The 21,879-nt window shown below is 42.0% G+C and overlaps 1 protein-coding gene across 7 annotated transcripts in view; it reads right to left on the bottom strand.

The window, feature by feature from the left end:
• Positions 1–21,879, bottom strand: part of LOC123503556 (disks large 1 tumor suppressor protein-like) — a 610,283-nt gene that overhangs the window by 244,105 nt on the left and 344,299 nt on the right. The window lies entirely within an intron of this gene.

Below are 21,879 nucleotides of genomic sequence, written 5' to 3'. Positions count from 1 at the left end.
ACTTTTAAAAAGCTTTGGGAGAAATAAAAATTCAGTCTTGCATAAATTGTAAAAAGTATTGATGAGAGTGGAATAAATTAAGTCAATTCGAGTGCGGGTAGAAATATATAAATGTATCTACGTGAGTGATAAGGTTTGATTTAATGGAGCTTCTCGATAAAAATATGACTAAATGTACCACCCTGACATGTCAAAAACTCCATATACACCTTGCTATATTTACTGCATGCGAGGTGTGCTTATCTGACCATCACCTCTTCATTTACTCACGACGCCAAATCTACAACCATAATGAAGACAAGAACAGCGCACTACATTACAACGGGAACAAGAAGTAACGCTGGTAAATAAGAGGAAACTGTAGATATCATGTTTCTCTCGCTTATACGAACACGATATCCGACAGAAAGGTGAAAAATAAGAGTTAAAGAAAATGTGAGGTGTGTGTGGGGATGTGTCAGGAAGTCTAGGAAATAAGAGTATATTGAAGCCACTGCTATTATTAGTCTGCTCGCTTCCTCGTGGCCGCTCCTTTTCTTGTGCTTGAAAGACCTCGCCAGAAACAAAGGATTAGGTTACAGAATATTTGGTTTTGTTCCCCTTGTGTGTGTGTGTGTGTGTGTGTGTGTGTGTGTGTGTGTGTGTGTGTGTGTGTGTGTGTGTGTGTGTGTGTGTGTGTGTGTGTGTGTGTGTGTGTGTGTGTGTGTGTGTGTGTGTGTGTTTGCGAAATATAATAACACATTCTTTTTTCTTTTTTTATTTTCCTTCTTTTCCACCTTCTCTAAGCAACCACAGCCGTAGGGATCAACAGTTGGGGGAGAGGCCTTCCTCCTTTACTATCTCTTCCATCTCACCTCAGAACAAATAGTGTAACTCACCACAAAGACTATCGTAAATGACCAAGAAATTTTCAACAGTTTGGTCTTTCTTCATGCTCCTTTATGCTCCTCTTTTCGCTATCCCTGAAACTATAATCCTTACAACCACCATCTCATCCTCCTCCTCCTCCTTTCTTCCTCTCCTGTTCTCCTCTATTCCTTCTCCGCCGCTTCCTACTCCCAAAGGACACCCTCATCACTATGCAAAAGGCTACAGCTCCTCCTAGAGTATATCTTGCAACTTCTGTGGAAGGGACACGCCACGGGGATTATTGAGACGGATCTTGGCCTTGACGTGGGAAGTGGAAAGGGAGGGAGGGAGAGGGAGAGGGAGGGAGAGGGAGAGAGAGAGAGAGAGAGAGAGAGAGAGAGAGAGAGAGAGAGAGAGAGAGAGAGAGAGAGAGAGAGAGAGAGAGAGAGAGAGAGAGAGAGAGAGAGAGAGAGAGAGAGAGAGAGAGAGAGAACACACACACACACACACACACACACGAAAGAAAAGTATTTGTATCGAAACAGAATCATAGAGCTGCTGCATCACAAGGTCACCAAGAGCAATATTTAGGTCAACACACATTTGTTAAAACGGTATGCAAAAACAACCTATTTCCTACTTCTCTTCACGGGTTATATTCCAGTTCACCTTCTGCCAAGAGGCTCTGCTCTGATGGGGAGTACGTGAGCTCGTTTTGATGGTGCTCGGGATCTATTCAAAGTAGATAATCCAATTTCGGGTGATGGGAGGGTGATCGGAGGAGGATGTAATGCTCTCGAAAATTAAATTGAAAGACTGGGTATAAAAAAAAAAGAAAAACGGATGAGGGGAGAAGTAAAAATATTTGTCACGTTCTATTTCTAGCCACTGCGTAGAATTTTTGCAGGATTTCCTTTTTATCTTCCTTCCATCTCTACTCCGCCATTCCTCGTCACATTTCCTTTATTGCTTCCTCTGGGCATCCTCGTATTTTATTTCACGTTCTTTTTGTGCATGTTTATCTTCATTGTTTTATGCATTTTGTTCTTATATTTATTTCTCTTGGTTGGAATATGTTTACTTGATGGTTTATGAACCGACGTCTGTGAATTTTTGTGTAATATTCTGAGTCCTGAATCTCTCTTTCTTAAGCCCTTGAAAATCCCATGATGGTGGATGCGTCTCTTGAAGGTTCCGAGATTCCGTTTTGGAGAGAAGCAACTGTTACTGACGCGGAGCTTAGCCATGAAGATTCCTTGAAGAAAGGTCTCTTAGAGTTGCAGGTAGAGGTTATTTTCGTTGGTTGTGCGGGTGGTGGTATGCTCTTATGATCTGCATTTGAGACATAACTGTAGCGTGCTAAAAACGATTTTCTTCAAGACAGTGTACATCATGCTGGACTTCGATGGAGGCACCTGATTCAATAGCAGCTCAACAGACAAGAATTAGCAGATACAATGACCGGCACCTGGTAAGAATTATTATTATTTTTTTATATCATACGGCCTATAGCACCTGTAGGTATACTTGAAGAGTATGGGGAAGCGCTGTTCAGCTTCCACCCATTAGTGGCGCAGGCAATTTTATTTATATTGGTACCCATATTAAGTCCCATATCATCACCCAAATGCATCTTTGGTGTAACCATCTAGAATTTGGGTATCATGGTGACATGCAGGTAACTTTAAACCACTCGGCAAATGGCAAAGTTTCAAGGCAGTTCTTGATGGTATTCGAACCTACGCATGAACGTCTGCCCGATTCCACGCTTACCACTATATCCACTATACCACCGCCTATTCTAGATAATTCATTCTTTATGATATAATAAAATGGACATCTGACTGAATTTTTGTCACAGCACAGTAAATATATATGTATAAAACGAACATTGCCCAGCAAAGCGGCGGGATGAGCTTGACGAAGGTTCTTGGGGTGGCGTCTCTCAACTTTAAGACCCTCGGAAAACAATACAACAGAAGAGTGTTGGGGCGGACAATGAGATTGGATGGAGCTGTGGGGAGGGAACAGGGAGGGGGAGTTGGGGGAAGGAGGGAAGGACAGCAAGACAGACAGGGAAAGGGGGCGGAAGAGGGAGAAATACACGCAGGAGGCTGAGAGAACTAGAGAAATTAGTGGGGAAGTGAAGAAATGAGAGAGAGAGATAAGGATGGAGGTGGACAATGGGAACAAGGAAAGAACAGGACAATTGAAGATGAATGGAGGTGATAAAGCGTCGTGTGGAGAAGGATAAATGAGAGTCAAGTTGAGAGTCGATGGTAAACAAAGTACTGTGCATCCTATAACGAGACCCAGCTTAGAAATGTACGCTAGGGACTTCATGGCGGGTGAAAAAGATGTGAGGGCAAGTTTTTCTCTTCGTCTGCCTCTCGTTACCTTGCTTCCCTCCTCACCTTTTGAGTCAATGTGATGGTCAGCAACACAGAGGCAATGTGTGGTCTAGACAATGAGAAATGTAACAAAAAGACACATCACACATTAAGTAGGAATATAAATGACAAAAAGGTGAGAAAGAAGAAAGGACTGGAGAGGTGGAGACTTTATGGAGTGCAAAAGGTAGAGTATGAGAAGATTCAACGACCTAAAGAAAAAAAAAGACGCCCCTCTGACATCTTTTTATCTTTTCTTCTACTTTTCTAGTCTGTCAGCATCACCTTTTATCACTCGGCTCACTGGCTCCCCCTCCTCTATATTCCCAAGGGCTATTCAACACTGGTACTTTGTAGTTGTAGTAGAGGAAGTAGCAGTGCTGATGGTGGTGGTAGTAGTAATAGTAGTAGTAGTAGTAATGTTATTGTAGTAGTTCTTAATAAATTCTTATCATCAGCAAATGACCCTTTTGTAGTTCTCCTCCTCCTCCTCCTCCTCCTCCTCCTCCTCCTCCTCCTCTTGTAACATGAGCCTCACGAGTCCACGAGGGAAAAGAGACGACACGAACACAATAACAAGTTCAGAATACTAGTTAACTCGACCGTTCCACAAGGTAACATAACATGAACAGCAGTAGTATTAGACTTCACAATAGGACATCTACAGGGAATTACATACACAGAAGGTAATTACTAGTGACGATAATTATCCATACAGGGAGACACTATGAAGGAAACGAAAGAAGTCACAAATTGAGTTAGGAAATCCCTTTAACCTATTCAGTACCATGACGCGTTTCCATATTCATTCTACTTACTATTTGGTGGTTTTATACAGCTTCAGAAACTTATGTGAGGATGAAAATAGTCCAGACTGTGGCTATTAATCTTCTGACCTTCATAAACCCTTCCTAATGTCAATAAAGTGGTATAATCGTACACAAATCTCAAGGTAAAAATGTGTCCCGGTATTGAAGGGGGGGTTAAGAATTAGGAGATCTGTCTTTTAGAAGGGTCAAGGCCAAAAGTATGGTAAAATCTATGAAAAGCTTACAGAAACTCACGTCCCTGCTCTGCGCTTTCTGCTTCGGCTCATTGCACACACAGGAGGACGAAGGGATGCAAATGAAAAGGGAGAGCGATATCAGAGGAGAATTATACAGAGTGGTTGTGAATAAATCTTGTGCAGGGTTACTAAAGGTGAATCCTCCCATTTCTCTCTGTATCCATTTTCCATTGCACTCCCACCATCCACTCCCCTCCCATCTTATCAGCTCCGCTCCCCTTTCCCTCCTGCAACTCAGTCTTGCTTCAACTCCCCCCTCCCCCACATTTTTGTTTGCATAATTCATTCCTTCTTTACTGCGCTGAGTTAAGAAGATTCAGGTCTCATCTTGACGTATATGTCTTGCGGGATTTATTATGGTCTTCTCAGCTTGGTTGCACTACTTTTTTTTCCCTTTTTTTCCCATTCTTCCATTTCCCTTCATTCCCTCACACTGCCATGGTGCCTCCTTCCTTCTCCAGTCCTCTTCATTCCTCTATGTTAGCTGTCCTTCCCTCTAGTAAGTTCAGGTCGGTCCCTCTCTCAGTTCCTTCCTAATTATTCCCTATCTGACTCTGCCTCAGTCATTCCTATTAGAGCTCTCCCTTGCCGCCTTCCTCACCCGCTCCCCTTCACCACGAGGGCCCCGTACAGCATCCCATGGGGAGTCGCTGTGAAATTGGCTCCGGTGCCTCTCATCGCCACTACCGGCATGGCTATTAGGAGAGGTCGTGCTAGATGAGCAGAACACGACGCCGAGGCCTCTATGTGGGGGAAATCATGATGACTCAACGCTGATTTCATAAAAGGAAAGTTTTTGCGAAGAAGGTTACGTTCTCATTAATATTTCTTCCCACGTTTTTGTATAAACGCACATATATACACATAATTCGTTATTTTTTTTTTCTTCATGCATGTACTGAGTCACTTCTTGCCAGCACTACCAGTACCACCACCGCCTACATTCAATACACTATCACCACTATCCTGCTCATGAGTCGTCAATACTTTCCTCGATATCTAATAGAGTACATAAAAAAAAAAAAAACTCATATACTCGAGTAGCAATCTCGTCTGCACTCACTCACCCTTATCAAGTGATAAGATACGGAGGGGTTACATGGATACACAGATAAACCTTATAAATAAATTATTCAACAAGCTGCTATTTTCGACCCTGATGACAAATGGAAGCCCTTGGGATTAGTGCACATGTTGCCTCAGGGTTAAGTAGATACAGGATTCCTAGGTAGGGAGAGCCGCTGCCCTAGACGCCTCGACGCAGTGGTGCGTGTTGTGCAGCCTCCTGGGACCTCAGACTAGGGGGGGAAAGGTGATGAGAAAGGATGATGCGGCGAAGGTGGAGGAGTAGGAAGTGGGCTGAAGCAAGAGGAAATTGAGTTATGGGAGAAGGAAGAGGAACAAGGAATTACAAATATTATGCTTGAGTACGAAAAGAGGTGTTAATGTAGGAATAATAATAATACTGTATTGATTGCTGAAGAGGATATGTAGAAGGAAAAAAAAGCACAGGGATACGTAGGACAGAAAAAGGAAGGATGAAGAAAGGAAGAAGAGGAGAATACGAAGAGGGACAAGAAGAGGGAGGATGATTACCAAAGTATTAGAAAAAAGTTGATTTGACTATTTTGGATTAATTCTACATGTCTGACCAAACTAATGAAACATTCTTGTCACTCCATATGGTTCTCTCTCTCTCTCTCTCTCTCTCTCTCTCTCTCTCTCTCTCTCTCTCTCTCTCTCTCTCCTCTTTCTCTCTCTCTGTCTGTCTGTCTGTCTCGGTAGTGAGGGGCAGCCAATCATTCTGTCATATTTGAGTTTCATAAATCAAAATTCTTTAGACAAAGGTGAAGAATAAAGTGTCTCACGATCGTCACTTTCTGCTCTCCGCTTTCCTTCCTTCCCTCCCACCGGACTCAATCAGACAGCCTTCAACACACAAACAACCCTCGCCTGGCGCCTCGCTGCCGTCAATGACATGCATTAGCAAATCGCCTCGTATTTCTTTCCCTTACTTTCCTTCCTTATCTAACCGTCTTGCCTTACATATTCCTCCTCCTTCTCCTCCTCTTCCTTTTCCTCTTGATTCTTATCTTTATTTTGAAAATTTGTAACTAGATATTTTTTGATAAACATCTGATATCTCAATGTTTTTTTGTCAGGTTTTATTTTTTTCTCTATTTTTTTACCGTTTCTCTGTCTGCCTGCTTTTTTTTTTTACGTCTGTCTGTTTTCTGTTTGTTTTTGTTTGCGTGTTTATTCTGTCTCTGTGTTTCTGTCTTTCTGTTTGTCTCCTTTCCTATTTCTCTTTTTCTTCTTGTCTCTATTTCTATCTGTTTTTCTACCTCTTTTATGTACGTTTGTCTGTCCCTACGTCGTGTAAATGTATGTGAGTAAAAGTCTTCAACGTTACAATTCGTACAATTCCCATAGCGAGGTCATTTACTTAATGTTATGAATACTAACGCCAGCATGTCTACTGTAGCTCGCTGTGATCATCTGTTCACGTCAACGCCTTGCATCCATAGCGAAAAAATGTGTGACTTCTCTTTAGAAAGTAACAAAAAAAAAAAAAAAAGGACTGAAGAGAAGGAGGGAAGTAATGTGTCGGAAGGCAGGCAAGATGGATTGACAGAAGCACCATGTAAACGAAGCAAAAACTATAAATAAATAAACAAATACACCAGTAATGTTAAGAATATGTAAACAAACATGAAAGATCCGTGTGAAGTGCAGCCAGTTGTACAAGTCTATCCGAGTCTCTATTTTTATCCTTATATTCTCCAGTATCTTGGCTCCGTCTCGCCGGCAGAGGTTCGTGGAGTCCTAGGGCGTGGCTTTACGTGTTGAATTGGTGTCCATAGGAGATAGGGAGGCAACGATAAAGTGTATTTGGCAAGATTCCAAAAGCAGGATTTCATTCCAAGCTGAGTCAGGATGTTTTCCCTTTCCTCCTTCTCCTCCTCCTCCTTTTCCCTCGCATTTCTCTTCCTCCTTCCTTCATATCTTCCTTCTCCTTTACCAAATATTCACATTCGCTATATCCTTCATTTTTGCATTTTCTAGTAATTCCTCCTCTCTTTCTCGTCCATTTTCTCCTCATGTCGTTTCTTATTTCTTTTTTTGCCTCCTCGTTCTCCTTCTTCGCTTTCTCCTTGTCCGCCTCCTTCAGATCTTCCATCCAGGTCTTCCTTTGTTCTTTTTTGTTCCATTTTTACACTTTCAGTCATTATTCTTCTCTTTCCCCTCCATATCCTTCTCCGTTTCCTCCAGTGTTTTTGCCCCCAAGATCCTGTCACCTTTGTCTTCCTCCTCCTCCTCCTCCTCCTCCTCCTCCTCCTCCTATGCCTTTTTCTTTCCTTCCTCCCCCTCCTCTTCCTACCCTTCTGCTTTTCACTGAAACTTGTAACTTTTCTTAATGCTGTCCCAATATTTTTCCAGTGTTTGTTCTTTTCTGAGTCTCTTTCCTGCTCTCTCTCTCTCTCTCTCTCTCTCTCTCTCTCTCTCTCTCTCTCTCTCTCTCTCTCTCTCTCTCTCTCTCTCTCTCTCGTTCGGTGATGCTCAGTTGAATTAGGTTATTTTCTCAGTAAAGTAATTTCCAAGCCACGGTTTTGTCCGCTTACACGCAGCAAGGACGAAAACACTACTATTCTTTAGAAGGAGAAAAGTGTGCCTGGGGAAAATACATCAGGGAATGAAATATTTGATGTAGAAGGAAGGATAAAAACTTAAAATTTTGAGGGTAATGTCTTCGTACTCTTGTTTACTCTCTCTTATGTTTCTGTGAAGGTATGTGTCTGTCTGTATGTCTGCTTGTGTTTCTTGAGTTATCTGTCTGCTTATCTTGCGTGTTTGATCGAGTGTGCGTCTTTGTGTTTGTCTGTAAGTCTGTATGTCATTACGTGAGTCTCCCTTTCAGTATAACTCTTTCTTGGGTCATTGCACAGCTCCCCAAGGACACACACACACACACACACACACACACACACACACACACACACACACACACACACACACACACACACACACACACAAGTGCATGTCTGAATTTCGCCTCGCTCAGCTTTTCATCTCTCATTGTCTCTCTCACGCCACGTCTGTTCTTCCATCTGGTTTGAAGAGTGAGGTCAGTCAATTAGTAATGTTTATCTTTGTCATACCCTTTCTTCCTCCATCACTCCTCTATTTTCCCAACTTTACGATCATATCTGTCTAAAAGTCTATCTTCTTCGCTCTTTGCTCTGTCTCTTTGTCTCTTCCTATCTTTCTTTCTCTCTTTGTCTCGGTCTGTCGGTACCAAAATACCCACGATTCTAAACTTCTGAGAATTAAACCTTGATGCCTGAAAATCTCTCCTGCTTGTTCTCAGATGTGATGTATTTAGCTTTTCACTATTCCTTCTCTACCAAACTCCTCCTCCATTCACTTTACAGTCCACGGTCCTCCTACTTGATGTGCGTATGTAAGAAGCTTGAAAGAAGTGAGGAATGTCTAAAGGGAGGAGAAACAGGCACATTCTTTCACCAAATGTCTTGTTAGGGAAGTGTGAAAAAAAGGCGCTTTCTCTTCTTCAAATTCTTGCTTAATGTTTTCTTTTTTTTGACAGGCACCTACGTAGCTTCTCTCTCTCTCTCTCTCTCTCTCTCTCTCTCTCTGTATGTGTCGGGGGGAGGGGCAAGGAGGGGACTTGGTAAAGATAAAAAACTAAACTTAATTTTCTTCTTTTTTCTTCTTCTTTCTTCTACTTCTTCTTTATTTCATTCTTACTGCTATCATTATCAACATCACCACCACCATCATCATCATCATCACCATTATCATTACTTATATCGCTATCACCCTCATCATAAACGACAACATTAAATCAAACCCACTGTCATCCGTCATTCTATTAATACACGCACGGTACAAGTCGGTTGGATGTGTCACCAAGTGGTATATATATATTTTTTTCTTTTTATTCATAGTACCAACATCCTTGCTCTCCTCTAGGCCCTACAAGCAATCACTTCTGGACGGAAAGGTAAGGGTAGGATGGAATGGGAGGAAGAGCACTACCTAAACACTACAACGAACTTAGTAATGGAGAAGAGAAACCCTATCAGCTAATACGTTAGTTTCTCCTTCATTACCTCCTAGTCATCAATATTTTTTTCCCTCCCTCCTGTCTGGTCTCACCCTTCCCGCTGCCCACTAGTTCTGAGGGGCGCGAAAGGCCTAGAGCGTCTCCCCATTCCCATCGATTACTCGGCCGCGCTTAGGCTGTGGCCTGCCCTATGTGTTTACACGCCACAGGGGAGCAGGACGGCAGGAAAAGGCAGGGGATGGACGTGACAAAGGAGGGAGGATCAGAGAAAAGGAAAATACAGGAAAAGATGGGAGAAGGAAGATCAGTATGGCTTCAAAACAAAGACAAAAATACAATAGCAGAAAATGTGATTGTGAGTTTTGTTTGCAGATACTACTACTAAAAGAAAAAATGAATAAATAAACAGAGCATTTCCTCATAAGATTCTGCCTCTCATAATTGTTCTCGCTCAGCTCAGTAAAAATAAGCTAGGCTGAAGGCAACTTAAGCTTCTTAAGGAAATACGTCAGCACTAAATCTAGGGGAAAGAGAGAGATTAACTTAATTTCCACAAACTACTTTCTTGTTTCATCTGTGTGTGTGTGTGTGTGTGTGTGTGTGTGTGTGTGTGTGTGTGTGTGTGTGTGTGTGTGTGTGTGTGTGTGTGTGTGTGTGTGTGTGTGTGTGTGTGTGTGTGTGTGTGTCAGAAAGATTTAAATTTCCATCTAGATTACTGCTATTGGAAATATGAAACTTTTCCTGGAAAGAGGCAACGAGCGAGACAAACGAAAACATTACAACATCGACAAAGACAGTAGCAGGATTCCACAACACAACCACCAACGTTCACAAGCAAGCAATAACTCAACTGTGTAATGAAATACTTCTGAAATCCAATAAACCTTTGTGATGTGAGATTTCAATATCAAGTCTGGCCCCTGCGCACTCACTCACACACACCCAACCACCCATCCACCCACCTACCCACCCACACACAAACAAAGAAACGAAAAGTTAAATCTATACTCATTCTGAAAAAAAAGTAAATAATGTAGATATCAAAGTTGCAGAACAAGGAAACATCAATAAAAAGAAGAAAAAGGAAGAATTTATCGCAGCTCTATTTTCATAACTGGGAGAAAATAACTAACATGAAGAAAAAGATGAAGACGTGGAGACCAAAACAGATAAGTCGAACGGGTGACTTATAGACGACCAACCAATAAGCTGCTGAATGGGAGAAACCAAGACAAAACATTTCACCTGCAGTGGATGAAATTTATGAGGAAGAGAAGGAGGAGGAGAAGAAGAAGCAGAAGAAGGAGAAGGAGAAGGAGGAGAAGGAGGAGGAGGAGGAGGAGGAGGAGGAGGAGGAGGAGGAGGAGGAGGAGGAGGAGGAGGAGGAGGAGGAGGAGGAGGAGGAGAAGAAGGAGGAGGAGGCTTAACCGATTTCAGGTTGAGAAAGAGGGCGTGTGTCAGAAGGGCGACAATGGACCAAGGGCTCTCCACCAGCCTGTAATGACCCGCCTTCCTTTCTCAATGTCTTCTTTTCCTCTTACTGCCTCCCATCCGTTATTGGCTGTACCCCATTCCTTTCGGGACCTCCTTGCCTGCCTGTTGTCCCCTCACTCATACTGCTTTCCTTTCTTTCCACTGAAACAAACACACACACACACACACACACACACACACACACACACACACACACACACACACACACACACACACGTTGCAACATAAACCGAAAGATTCAACTATTAACTAAGAAAAAAAACACCAGTCTCCTTTAAACCTACTTAGTAATTATTTCGACCAGAGAAATGTTTAGGGAACGTAATAAACTATGGGACAAAGAAATTACAATTATCACATGACAGGATCCAGGATTTCTATGAGACTCGAGTAAAGTAAGTTATCCCTAGCAATGATAGAAGCTGGGTATCTGGGATCAAAGCAAAACAAGACATCTAGATGCAAAGCAAAACAAGACAACTAGACGCAGTAGTAATCCCGAAATAATGATAAGAACAACAATAAACAACGAAGGTAACGACGAATGTAGCCGACAGTCGCAGTGCCATCATGAAAGTGTGTGTGTGTGTGTGTGTGTGTGTGTGTGTGTGTGTGTGTGTGTGTGTGTGTGTGTGTGTGTGTGTGTGTGTGTGTGTGTGTGTGTTGGAAGGATTGGATCAGGGATCAGTCCAGCGAGGAAAGGACGAACTACTAACAACTCTTTGCCAAATAGGAAGTCGTGAACTAAAATGGCGGACTCTCTCGCCATGACAAAGGGGTGGACGGCCAGTGTTGGCACCACGCCCTTCCTTGTGGGTGCTTCCATGTCCTCTATGACGGGGCTTCCTCGTGAAAAGCCGCCACTGCACGAAGGAATCCCGATCTATTATGCCTCTCTATAACACGCATACTTACAAATGCATAACACTGATCTAGGTGTAAATGTTAACTTGGAGGGAAACTCGTGAAGGTAACAGAGTGTATTTCTTCGCTAATTTGTTGCTTCAAATAATCGTATTGTCTTAATTTCCATCTTTCAACACTATACTATCTCCCAACGGGTCAGCCTTTTTTCTCAGAAGTGGCTTGTTTCGGAAAGAGCCTTTTGATGATGATGATGATAATGAAAGTGATGATAATGAGGAGGAAATAGAAAAAAAAAGATGAAAAGGAGAAGAAACAGGACGCCTAAAACTGACATCATTGAATTTTCTATTGGGGGAGAGGAGAGAATAAAAGAAAAGTAGGAATATAAATCCCTGAGGTCCACATTTTACTTGATTTAACACGACTTTGATAAAAAGAGAAAGGAGCTGTAGGATTGCAAGACGACCGTAATTGCTGTGACACAGAGAGAGAGAGAGAGAGAGAGAGAGAGAGAGAGAGAGAGAGAGAGAGAGAGAGAGAGAGAGAGAGAGAGAGAGAGAGAGAGAGAGAGAGAGAGAGAGAGAGAGAGAGAGAGAGAGAGAGAGAGAGAGAGAGAGAGAGAGAGAGAGAGAGAGAGAGAGAGAGAGAGTCGTGTAGCGTTACAAATACACTGAATATGAAAGAAATCATGCACTGAAGCGATGTTCCTTTCTTCCTCAGCTCTAAACTCTTCTCACAAACAGGATGTTGTTGTGAGCACGACTCGAGGGAGAAAAAAGGAACGATTTACTACCTTAAAAAAAAAATGGACTAAGATAAGCGCCCGTACCATCGAGGAGGCAGTTAAGTCCTTCCAGCAGACTGGTGGCAATATATTAGAGGGTGAGGGAGGGAGACAGGATCTAGAGGAGTGTAAGTCCAGGAAAGTCGTGACCAGCCTCGGGTGAAGGATGGCTAGCGGGCGTGCGCGTGACGGTCCAATCTATGTGCAAGGAACACTAGATTTAGGAAAGAGGAGAAAAAAGAGGGATACACTAGGAGATGCAAACTGAAGATATAGCTTGATTGTGTAGCGTTTACTAATCATCGCTGCTTTGGGAGATGGGAAGGAAACAGTGATGATGATGGTGATGGTGGTGGTGATTAAAGTGGTGTGTGTGTGTGTGTGTGTGTGTGTGTGTGTGTGTGTGTGTGTGTGTGTGTGTGTGTGTGTGTGTGTGTGTGTGTGTGTGTGTGTGTGTTTACTCTTGAGAATGTTCTCTCTACATTTCTTTATAGCATAAAATATAGAGGTTCCGTTCATGCTAACGTTTAATACCAAGTTTCAATGCTCTTATGATATTAAGTCTATTATTTTCACGCGTGGGTTGTTTTATTGTAATTATTGTGTGTCACTGTTGTTCATTTTGTCTTGTATTATATCGATGAAGAAATTCAGATGTAATTCTTCTGTGCTAACCGATCTTAATAAATAATGAGTTGTGACAGGATACCACATCGATAATGGAATACTAAGCAAGACTACACCAGAGCACGTTACCTTCAAGTCTTCCACTTTAGTCAGTATTAGTAAACTGAGTCAAAGACAGACTACCAAGGAAATTAAACGGAACCAGAACGGAACCTGGTAAACTCTGGAACTCCCTACCAGTTTCTGTATTTCCATCTTCCTATGACTTGAACCTATTTAAGAGGGAGGTTTCAAGACATTGATCCCATTCTTTTGCCTTAATTCTCTCGAACATGCTTGTGGACTGGCATCTAAGTGGGCCTTTTTGCTTAGTCGTTTTTGTTGCCCTTGGCCAGATTTGCCTCTTACCTAAAAAAAAAGTACTACGACAGAGCACTACTTATGCCACCAATGATCTGCCATGAGCTAATATCATTACTACTATCGTTCAGACCAGAAGAGGTGAGTCGTGTACCTTAGAGCCACGCTGAGACACACGAATAAGTCTTAGTGACACATGTTCTTTGTAAGTGTCACTGGGGACTCGTTGTACTGTCAAAGGATGATCGGTAGAGTTGTCGCTTCCATCTAGTCAACATATCCACGCACGAAGAACCCATATCTGGTGTTCGGCACTGCATTCCTCGTGGCATCAATGTTTCTAACTTTCTACGATGTTGTTGTGCTGTATGAATGGCAAATGACGCACGGGATAAGTGACGTATTGAACAAAGGGTGAGGCTGATGCAATTTACTCGCATCAAGGGGAAGGAGACTATGAGAATGAAATTTTACCGTTCAGAGAGAGAGAGAGAGAGAGAGAGAGAGAGAGAGAGAGAGAGAGAGAGAGAGAGAGAGAACATACGGTTATTTGTAGAAAAAGTTGTAACAATAAATAAAATAAAGCCAGAGTATTAAATGTAGGGACATATTTGTAAAACGTTGGTTACAAAAAAAAAAACTTTTCAGAGAGAGAGAGAGAGAGAGAGAGAGAGAGAGAGAGAGAGAGAGAGAGAGAGAGAGAGAGAGAGAGAGAGATACGGGGGCGGTTATTACCAACACGAACTGTCACTTTGTTGCACATAGATATTACCCAAACCAACTCAACATCTGACGGAGACAAACTCAGTACTTGGCTGGACGTGGAAGCGAAGGCGGCGCCGTACGAGTGACATTAGCAGCTAATCTTTTCCCTAAAGTAAGAGAAACAGGGGATAATGTTATGGGACGAATGACCTTTTCTACTAACCTCACTGAACTTTTATATCCTGAAACATTAATGAAAATGAGAGAGATAGAGAAAAATAGATAGATAGATAGATAGATAGAGAGAGAGAGAGAGAGAGAGAGAGAGAGAGAGAGAGAGAGAGAGAGAGAGAGAGAGAGAGAGAGAGAGAATTTAGATATTTAGAATTGCCATCTTTTATCTAAAGTGACTAACAAGAGTACATATTGTGTTGTTAAATGACATAAAGTCGTCAGCAGCTTGTTAGATAGAAAGGTCACATAATAAAAAAAAAAAAATTAATGAATACTTCCATCACCAGTGCAACTCCTCAAAGACCAATTATGAGGAAGAAACTAAGGCTTAATGTAAATGTCAGGGCAATATTGATAGCGCCAGTTCACTACATTTCATTCAGAACCAAAATAAAATAGAAAATGCAAACAAGCTACACATTTTTGTATCTTACCATGAAAACACCAAAACGAAAACAAGATTAAGAGATATGAAAATTACGTCCATAAAATTAGGCCAGAGAGAGAGAGAGAGAGAGAGAGAGAGAGAGAGAGAGAGAGAGAGAGAGAGAGAGAGAGAGAGAGAGAGAATCCTGACACCGTGACAAGCAGTAATGACATGACAAAAAAGCGAAAAGATAACAACATTAGTATCAGTCAGTGATTTTCATTACCAAACAATGGATGAACATTTCCCACATCAGCAGTTTGAAAAGTTAGACAGACACAATAACACACGAAAGATAACACCTGAACTTTTTCTTAATAATTTCATGGTTTATCTAAAAAGTTAAGTTTACTACGAGGTTTTCAGGAAATGTCTCGTTTTTTTTTGTGTGTGTATGTATTCCTGGCTTTGCTTAAGTATTTTTTTCCTATTTCTAGCCCTCAACCTCCTTTTTCTTTCTTTCTTTCCCCATTTGCTTTATTTTCTTTCTGTTCTCTTCCTCATTCCTCTCATCTAGTGCCAGCAGACTTGGTTTACTCACAGCAGTAGCTAAGCAGATATAATCACTACAGCGACCACTTATCTCTTGGTATCTTGGGATATATGTACAACTAACTCATCATACTTTTCCTTTTTCGCCTCTCTCTTTACCCCCTAATATAAGTTTACCCTTCATGCAATAGCCAGTGAAGGGGAAGGTTTGGACAAGAAGTAAATGAACCGAAGAAAGGCGGAAGCTACTTCACTAAAAACTTGGCAACAAAATACATCTTATTTTTTTTTCATACCTTTACAAAACTCGACCTTTCTTTCTCTTTGCCATGTTCTCATCACCCACTATTTCTCTTCTCCGCCCTGCTCAGCTATACAAGAAAAAAAAAATAGACACATTGTTCACAGGTTAAAATTATTCCTTAAAGACAACTGACACAAGACGGATTCACTTTACTCTCCTTTTAGACACTTCCTTTGGTCCCGCAGCACCTTAAAACACGTGTAACACCATCTAAATATTATTTTCTTCCTGTCGATACATTCTGAGCGTCACACTTTTCTCCACTAGCACAAGAAATCTCTGGGTCGACACTGAATACACAAACATCACTTCCTGCACGGGAGTTTTCACTTTCCACGTATTAACACAACCATGGGTGTACGTAACCGTGCGTGGATACTCGAGATTAGACGCTACTGCATGGGGTGAAGAGAACAAACACACCCACAGCACAGTAACACCACCACCGTACAAACACCCACAAGTACACATGCACCACGCAGCACCAAAACCACCACTGCCACCACCGTGCGAACGAACACAAACACGAACTACGACAGCGTGAGGCCGCGTGCCAGCAAGTTCTCACCCACGACCCTCCTCCCGTCACTGCCACAGACCAACTGGGCCCCGTCACCAACACTGCCACACCGCCACTTGCTCGATACCTCCAGACACAAGACCTCAGGATTTCCGAGATGAATGATGAGGAGAATCGAACGTCAGGAAGGAGGTGGAGGAGGAGGAGGAGGAGGAGGAGGAGGAGGAGGAGGAGGAGGAGGGGCGGATGAGAGGAGGTGGAAGATTTTTTTTTCATTACTGGTGGTGATATTCTTGGAAGAGTTAAGGTGAGCAGATGGAATAAAGCGGGGGAAAGAAATGTAGAAAGTTTGTATGAATGGAAATGTCAAAACAGACTGAGAATTTATGAGAGATGTAAAATTACTGTGGGATTTTATTTTCCTATGTGTACATGAATGTGTGTGTAAGAGAGAGAGAGAGAGAGAGAGAGAGAGAGAGAGAGAGAGAGAGAGAGAGAGAGAGAGAGAGAGAGAGAGAGAGAGAGAGAGAGAGAGAGAGAGAGAGAGAGAGAGAGAGAGAGTGTTACATGGTGAATAAAAGGCAGAATGGTGAAAGAAAAACATGTGTATACAGTGAGAAACAACTTATCTATTTACCAAAAATGATATTACTATTCAAAATGTTATTTAATTTTACAACATTCGTTTTGCAAATGTTTACTGACATGCATTTATCATGGTTACATATACTTTTGATTTATTGTAATTGGTGCTGCACAAATCATTTCATACATGACCTTTCCTCCTCTCTCTCTCTCTCTCTCTCTCTCTCTCTCTCTCTCTACCATTACTCCTACTTCTATTACTACTACTCCTCCTACTACTACTACTACTACTACTACTACTACTACTACTACCACTTTTACGAAAACACACATGTCAATCATCATTATTTTCATCATCACCATCATCATCAACGCATGCTTCTTCATCTCATTGTAAGTAAAGTGATGCGTTAAACTATTTTTTCTTTCCTTTTCCACACGCGTTCTTTCATCTTTTAAAAGGGCGAGAATCACGCTTATATCAAAGGGTTAAAGTAGTAGTGCCGCTGTAAAGTCCCGTCCGTGAAGCAGCACTTACGGAATTCCAGTGTGATTTACTCCTAACCCCAAATCTCTCTCCATCCTTTGCGGAAACAATAACTGAGCTATTCATCAAACGCTGCCAGAACTTCTATACTTTCTGTACATTACAAAATTTAAAACTTTTGTTTTTTTCAAAACGTTAAAAATATTATTTTTCTATTTTCAATATTCAAAACTCATCTTCTCAACATTTTTTTGTAATAAGAAAAAAAACATGCACAAATGTTTCACTAAAAGCAAGATTCTTTTCTAATTACGTTATTTCTTATTACAGGATAAAAAATTTTCTGCTCTTCAGTGCAGATCAATAAAAAAACTAATCCTTTTTATTTTATTTTCATGAAATTTCTGTAGAGTTCGTTGTTACATTAACACAATACAAGATCTTCACTTTTCCATGCATAAAAAAAATCACTACATTTCCGTGCTTATAGTATAGCATCATGTAAACCTTAAAAGGTTTACATGATGCAACACTTATGGGGCGGACTCCTTACCCTTTCTTCCAGTAGGTGATGTAACCACATATAAGTACTGCCACTAAGATGTCTAAGGCGTCCTTGACATCCTCTCCTACACCTAGAGGCGACGCTTACCTGGCTTCTACTCGGAATGATTTCTTGGGACAGGAGGGTTTGGCCGTCTCCTCGCTCCCTATACACGCTCTACTTACCTTACTGTCAACCTTTGCTTATTCTTTGAAGAGTTGTCTATAAAATCAATAAGTGTATGATAAATAAATGGTGGCTACTTATATGCATTCTAGCTTTGCTCTCTCTCTCTCTCTCTCTCTCTCTCTCTCTCTCTCTCTCTCTCTCTCTCTCTCTCTCTCTCTCTCTCTCTCTCTCTCTCTCTCTCTCTCTCTCTCTCTCTCTCTCTCTATATCACACACACACACACACACACACACACACACACACACACACACACACACACATTACTCGAACTTTTATGCTGCAAGTGTTAGTTAATGGAGGATTAAACAAGAAATGTTCATTCTTAATTTCCTAACTTATGATGCCAACGAGCCGAACCGCGCCATGCGTCACTGGGCCATGGCGGCGTGCCAGGCCCAGCCAATACCCAAATGTTAATCATGAACGGCAAGGGTGCGGAACATTATCCTGCTTCCTGAGGAGAGTGCAACTTTTTAAACATTTCACAATTAGCAAAGCATATAGTTAAAATCACCCATTGTAACTATTCAATTTCCAACATTTAATTAGGAAAGAAAGAAAGATAAAAAATAAAAGTTTTATCAAAAAGGATGGAATCAAAAGCTTTTCCTCTCATTAACTCCCGTCCTCTGACTATCTTCAACCTTTTGAATTTTGCATGTCTTGCTATCTTCTACAGCTATTTTCATGCTAACTGCTCTATTGATCTTGCTAACTGCATGCCTCCCCTCTTCCTGCGGCCTCGCTGCACACTATTCTGTCCATCACCTCTATTCTGTCCATCTCTATAATGCAAGAATTAACCAGTATTCTCAGTCATTCATACCTTTCTCTGGTAAACTCTGGAACTCCCTGTCTTCTTGTGTATTTCCATCTTCCTACGACTGAACTTCTTTTAAGAGGGAGGTCTCATGATATTTGTTTCTGTCTTTTGGGGAACTGGCAATCAAGTAGGTCTTTAATTTTTTTTTTTGCACTTAGCTAGTTTCCCCTCTTACTTAAAAAATCAACAATTTGAAGAGATCTGGCCCTCAAACATCTCACTGTTAATAAAACACTTTAATATATAGTTATCACTTTAAATACTGCTATCCATAACGACAATATTTTATCATAAAAAACTAATAAGACCATCCATTTACAGACGGTTGTTCCCTTATTCATTAAAATCAACATATCCTTCGAAATGAAAAGAGACAACACTTTGTATGTCACGTATACATAATGACTATCACTGCTGGACCTCCTCAATAAATATTATCATAACTAAATACTTCTGAACAATTTGCATGTTATTCACATCTACATAATGGCCATCAACCCCAAACATTCTTCCTCACATTACCACATTTCAATACTTCTACTGAACTGATAGGCGGAAGAGGACATGCTTTAGTCAGGTTCTGTGGTTCACTTAAGCACAGCAACATCACTCCCAGCAACCCCAGCACCACTCCGCCAAGCCTCCGTCATCGGTCTGGGTAAGTGTGACCGGGCTCAACTCATTTTTTCTCGGCAATCAATACTGGTGAGCTATCGGAGTTGGTGATGGATTTTAGGTTTACAGGGTAATTTTTCATTCTGTTCTTTATGGCACATTTTAACATTTCACGAAGAATTATTGCATGGCTTGCTTATTACGAACGCCGCCACTGCTGCTTCTGTTTCTATCCTTGTTACTTCAGATGCATATTTACAGTGGAGGAGAGGTAGTGAGTCCCTGAAACCCTTTTGGTGTGTGATTATTAATATCATAAATAGTCATGTTTGTATACGACGCTCTCTCTCTCTCTCTCTCTCTCTCTCTCTCTCTCTCTCTCTCTCTCTCACACAGACACACACACACCACACACACACACGTCATACACAAAATCACACACTGATAGAAGAGAGATGCTGATGTTTCTACTCTTAGTGTTGATTACTGCAACTACTCATCTATTAAATATATAAAATTCCAGGGATATACGTACTATTTATGCTTTCTGTAATTCCAAGTACAGACCAACCGACATACAAATCCTAATCAAGTCTGAATTACGAATTATTTCAACTGAGGCAGCTTGAGCAAGGGTGTGTTGGTGGGCACGTGGCGACACCCAGACACGAGGCATATTGGGCGTGGACACAGCTGATAAAAAAAAAAATCACAAAAACCGCGAGCCAACTGCCAACACCAATCACGCCAGTCACTGCCTCACCACACACGTTCAGGCCTCATCTAGCAAAGGTCTCGTCAGAAAAAGTACATATCTTTTCCCTTTTAATCTCTTTCTTTTTTCTTTTTTTCTAAGATATTTTTTATGTCTCTGGAAATCGATCACGGCTTTTGCTAACTTGAACATTCTTTCCCAGTGGTAATGTTTCTTATTACCTAAGATAATCTCCTCCTTTACCGGTACTTCATCTGTCTGATCCTCTAGTGGAAGAAGGGAGGTGTGTAAGTAACATGGCGGTAATTAAAAATCACGCCGACGGAAATTGCTGACGGAACCACGTATTTGTGCTTCCGTAAAGTCGCCTCTCACATCTTATCCTCACCACACAGCCTCCTGACTTCCTAGTGAAGTGACAATACTTGCTTGCAAAAACAAATATATTGCACGGACTTAAAAAATGACGCTTCACTGCAATATTGTAAATATACGCGTCATCACACAACATTTTGATGGCCACGAAGGCACTCTTGATACTTACGCCAATATTGAAACATTAACGTTATCAATATGAATCATTTGTTATTAGACTCACGAAAATAGCTTGTCTGGCGGAATAGCACCTTCGAGCTGTAATCGATACATATCCATTGTACAGACTGAAGCTACACTTTGGGTACACAGTCACCGGTGGGCGTGGATCTCTCGTTGTCCTCAGGCTGCCCAGTTTGGCTTCGTCCACCACCAACCCTCATCATCACGTCTCATCCCAAACAATATGTACCTATTATTCTGCTTGTGCAGCGCAATAAATTTCAATGATTTTCACTTACAAAGCATGCAGGCATGCAGTCACTGGCGCGAGCGAGCACGCACGCACGCACACACACACACACACACACACACACACACACACACACACACACACACACACACACACACCGCGTAGTGTAGTGGTTAGCACGCTCGACTCACAATCGAGAGGGCCGGGTTCGAATCCCGGCGCGGCGAGGCAAATGGGCAAGCCTCTTAATGTGTGGCCCCTGTTCACCTAGCAGTAAATAGGTACTGGATGTAACTCGAGGGGTTGTGGCCTCGCTTTCCCGGTGTATGGAGTGTGTTGTGGTCTCAGTCCTATTCGAAGATCGGTCTATGAGCTCTGAGCTCGCTCCGTAATGGGGAAGACTGGCTGGGTGACCAGCAGGGTGACCAGCAGAAACCGAGGTGAATTACACACACACACACACACACACACACACACACACACACACACACACACACACAAATAGGTACACAGTTCTCTAAATGTGGAGCTGCTCACAGCACTCTACACAACAACAAGAAGCCGGTCCAGAGGGCCGTGCCACGCGTGACTCAGACAGCAACAAAGCCCCCCAAGACTGACTCAAAACAAATAATTCACGGTGGTCCTCTGTAGGTACATTTTTATTAGGCAACCACTTCACTGAGATCAGCCTGTGGGGAGTGACTTATAAAACGTTGTTTAAGGCGAGGACTCTCCAGGAAATAGCGCCGAACCATTGGGCCACTGAGCCGCTCACCCACTACAAGATGTGAGCAGATGTCGCCATGTAAGACAACCATTAGCAGGTGTATATTTAGCGTGACGGTGATGCTGGTGTTGTCAGCAGCGGTAGTGGTGGTAGCAGCAGTGACGCAACGGTGACGTCACTGGTGGCGGCGGTGGTGGTG

Source organism: Portunus trituberculatus, chromosome 14 (genome assembly GCF_017591435.1).
Source record: "Portunus trituberculatus isolate SZX2019 chromosome 14, ASM1759143v1, whole genome shotgun sequence".
In the NCBI taxonomy this organism is placed as follows: Eukaryota; Metazoa; Arthropoda; class Malacostraca; order Decapoda; family Portunidae; genus Portunus; species Portunus trituberculatus.
The sequence above is the reverse complement of the archived record's forward strand: the minus strand, read 5'-3'. Positions and strand labels throughout refer to the sequence as shown.